We start from the raw sequence: 4909 nt of genomic DNA on the forward strand, positions 1-4909 counted from the left end.
AGGTGTTCACTGACATTTTGGTTTCTCTTGATAGAGTAAACGAAGGGACACGCCATTTTGCTTTCTCTGTGGAGAAGAATTCTACTTCTACATGTGTTTTTTATTTTTATTTTTATTGAAGTTTTTAAATATTTTAAGAATTTTTTTTAATACCTAACCTAGAACACCTAAAAAGTAAAATATTTGTAAAAAAAAATAAATACACAAGAATACGAAAATGTATTAAATTTTTGTAATTTTTTATATATATTTTTAGTATTTTCACAAATATTACACTTTTTAATTATATTTATATTAAGTATATCTAAAAATAAAAAAATTATTGAAAATATTAAAAAAATTTACTAAAAATACAAAAATTAATTTTTAAAATTTAAATTAAAAAAATAAAACCAAACAAGATTTTAGTTTACAAATTCAAAGCATGTTCATCATCTATTCATTGATTCCCTCATCAATAGTACGGGTCTAATTTTTATACCTCTCATCAATGACTAATTAGCCGTTTTCTCATGTTGCCACCATCTAGAAATCTATCTATGTTGAAATGGGCGACGTATTATATTTAAGTTGAGGGCCTCCAAAAATAATAGAATAGTGTTAGGGATATCAAATTTTTTATCAAATAAATGATCAAATGTCTCACATGGGTGTGTGGTCCGTAATTTTGTAAGCCCCACACCCATGTGAGATATTTGATCATTTATTTAGTAGAAAATTTGAAACCTCTAACATTTTCCAAAATAATAATACCTTTGACTCAATCTCCAATGTAAGCTCCAATACTAATAATTATTCGCAAATGACGACTTGTATTGATTAAAATATCAGTCAAAGTCAAATTCAAATTCAAAATCCCCCATTATATAATTTATCTTAAAATTTGTTTATTTAATTGTTGAATAAGTGGTTTTAGCCTTTAAAAAATGAAGCAAAATTAGTGTTGGGGTGGCTCGGTAGCTTAGTCGTTGTACTCTCCGATTCACATCACAACAAGACTTCAATTATTTACTCATTACTCATTTTCTTGTTGAATGAATGCACTATCATCATCATATTTGAGTTTACTTTTCCCTTTGTAACCTCATTCTTTGTTTTTTTGTTTAACCCAAAATGCAATCACGTACAAAGAAAATAATTTCTTATGTCTAATGATTGCACCCATTTACCTTTGCCAATAGTGAGTAGGGTCGAATAAAATATCATTTAATCTGTTAAAATCTGTTTGCAAAACCGTTTTAGTTTACTATAGGTGATACATATATATATATATATATATATATATTTTAACTTTTAATAATATATCAAAATAAAAATGAGTATGGCAGAGATTTAAAATGTGAAATTTGTTACAAATTAGTAGTTATATATATGAAAAATTAGTTTGTGCTATATATAAAAAATATTATGTAAAATTAGTTTGTATTGTATATATGAAAAATATTGTACAAATTAGTATTATATATTATGCAAATACTTGATAATTGTTTAAGAATATTATTCAATTAACTAATAAATTGAAACTATTCCAAACCGTCCAAACTGTAGTTTGAATATTTGCCAATCCAAAATTCACGATTTAATTTATAATTTTATTTTTAAATCACCCGAACTGTACCGCACACACTCCTAATAGTAAGGGACTTAAAAAGAATTATAATAAGGGGTCAAATTATATGTATTGAAAATTAGCAATACAATTTTAATTAGGAAAAATTACGCTTCAGTGTTACCTTGTAAAAAAATTACAAATTAATGAAAAAATTTGTAAATTTAATTATTAAAATGTATAAAATTTACCATTTAATTGATTATTATTATTTTTTTTTTATAAAAAAAGTACACTAGATTGTGATTTCACCTTTTTAATATTACATCGATTCACCCACTACTGCCACTACTATTATAGAAGAAGATCTATTAACACGCATGGCTACCTATATAACAAGTTGTCATTCATCAGCAAACCATTACAAATAAATTAAATTAATAAAATGAAATTTTATGATCCACATGTCTCTTGGGAGCATACCATATATCTAGTAGTTACCGTGTCGGTAGTCTTTAGTTATGATTTATTGAAGTGTTAATTATGATTTTATTAGTTATAACTCATCGTGATGTTAATTATGATTCAAAAAATATTTAATTATATGTTATTTAGTTATAAATCATTTTTATTTGTTTATAATTATGATTTTAAAAGGATTCAATTATAATATTTGTAATAATTAACCCAACAAATATCTTAACTTGTGTATGGTACATACCCTATAACATAACCCACTAATAAATATACTTGTATAAACATAAAGATTGAAAACTATCATTATTCATGAGTAATTTTTTTAATCAATATTAAGAAAGAAGTACATAATGAAAACAATAAAAAATTATGCACTAACCTCCCTCAAAATTTAGAGAAAATACAATAAATTTCACAATTTTAACATAATTACATTAATTTCTGTTTCAGTATCATTAAAAAGATAAAAACTAATACAAATGACGTGAAAATATAAGGATAAACACTGAAAAATACATTTTAGTATAAAAATAGTGACAATATTATTTTTCTATCTGTATGATAAATTATTGATGAAAAATAAGTTAAGTGTTATATGAACTAAAATTTTAAATGAATCTAATGTAATTATAGTAAAATTGTTTTTATTATACTATCTCTAAACTTAAGGAGAGAATATTGTAATTTATGCAAAAATTATCTAGATAGTTTTGTCATATTGTACAAAACACGATGTTGGTTATGCCTGAAAGGATAAAATTACACTCTTACACTGTGTTTTATTCAGAGATTTGGGAAATGATTGAAAAAAAAAAAAGAAGTAAAAAAGTGTATGAAACTAAGTGAAATGTATGTATATTATTCACATTTTACTTATCTTTTTTATTTATTTTTTTAAATTTCTCTTCAAATTCCCCAACAAACTCAATATTAAAAAATAAAGATTAAAAACTCTAAAATTAGGAACTCTAAAGAGTCCCCTAATTGGGTGACAATCCATTTCAGCATCCACATCATCAAACCCCAAATCCATTCATTTTTCCACTCAACTAAAGTTTTATATATTACAAAGTGATCCCAAAATTCTATTATAATTTTACGGTTAAGCTTTTAAATTTAGTATAATTTAAAAAAAATTAGTTTTTACTTGTAAGATATTGTGAGACCCTCAATCTTGGTATCAGAGCTTATAAATTGAATTTAAGAAAAATTTTAAACGTGAAAATTCAATGTTTAATGCAAGATACAATAGATGTAAATATTTTTTATACATCTTGATCATGGAAATAGTAAAGCTAAAACCACATGACTATTAAATAGTCTAATGGATGTGAGTAAATAAATGTTAAATATTAGCAGAAATCATAATATCATGATTACTGAAATAATAAAGAGTCAAGATAAATAACGGAAATTTATCTTGAAAATCAAAAAGAAAGTTTTATTAACAGATTTGAAACTTCTTTTATGGTTATTAAATAAACTGCAAAAATTGCAAAAAATGAAAAAGACCAGGATGATAGTGGCCCATCTACACTAAAAAATCTTATAGAAGGAATATCTTCAGAAGATCTTCAAAAATATTTGAATCTATATATGGATAATTATGAGAGAGAGAAAAAGCGCTTAAAAAACCAATAAGCGATTCTATTGATCTAGTAGAGTTAGAACAATGCTATCAATCAGAAAGAAAAACTGAAATATCTGAATTAAATAAAGCATTTGGAAATTTTGGTTATTGGGAAAATCCCAATTTTATGAATATCTTTGGAGATAATGAAAAAAAAAATTCTTCTAAGAAAGAAATATAATTCGGAAAAGAGAACCATTAAAGACTCATATAAAATATGACTTTATTCCTAAAGCTATAACAAAATGAGTTTGTTGCGAAATATGAAATATATCTTGGTCTCGACTGTGTAACTAACATATAAGAGGTTATAGATAATTGGGCTCAAGCAATAAGAATTGTTGTAGCGAGACAAGCTATAGATGCCAGTGGTTTGAATGCTTTTGTAAAAGCTATTTGAAGAAGTCAAGTTGCAAAATTTTGTGAAAATATAAGAGCTCAACGGTTAGCATTAACAACTGTTGAAGAGAGTGTCATTTGAATGCTTTTGTAAAAGCTATTTGAAGAAGTCAAGCTGCAAAATTTTGTGATAATATAAGAGCTCAACGGTTAGCATTAACAACTGTTGAAGAGAGTGTCATGTTTATGGTAGATAATATTAAATGAGAATTTTGTGAAACAACCCTTAGACAATTGGGAATTCAGGAAAAAATAACATTTACAAATTTAACTAAGATAAAAATATGTGATATGTGCTATTTTGAAAATTATGCTTGTGAATACAAAAAATGGTTCTATAAATAAGACCTAAAATATACTATTCATTGGCAAAAACAATTTATAGCCAAACTTTCTAAACCATGGGACGAACTGTCTCAAAAAAGGCTATTAGAAAAGAATTAAATTTGTGATTCTTTAGGTGGACGAATAGCTTATGTGCGATAAGTTATAAAAATATATTGTGCAGATTGACAAGCTATAAAAGATATGGAAAAGACATATATGAATTATAGCAACTGTTTAAAAATAAAAGGTATAGTAGGAAGTTACGGTTGTGATAAGAAATCCAACCATTGGTTAGAAAGAAAAAATTTGTGAAAAAATAGAAAAAATTTCAGTAAATAAAATTTAATCCTTATAAGAAAAAACCAAAACATTGGGGTAAAGAAAAAAAAATGTAATAAATTCACAAAAGATAAAAAGCTTCTATATCCAAAGGAAAAATCTCTTGAAAAATGCAAATGTTGGCTTTGTGGAGAAAATGGACACTTTGCAAACAAATGTCCTAACAAACAAAGAAAACATGTTAAACA

This window comes from Camellia sinensis, chromosome 4, assembly GCF_055761805.1.
Source record: "Camellia sinensis isolate YWXY chromosome 4, ASM5576180v1, whole genome shotgun sequence".
NCBI lineage: Eukaryota > Viridiplantae > Streptophyta > Magnoliopsida > Ericales > Theaceae > Camellia > Camellia sinensis.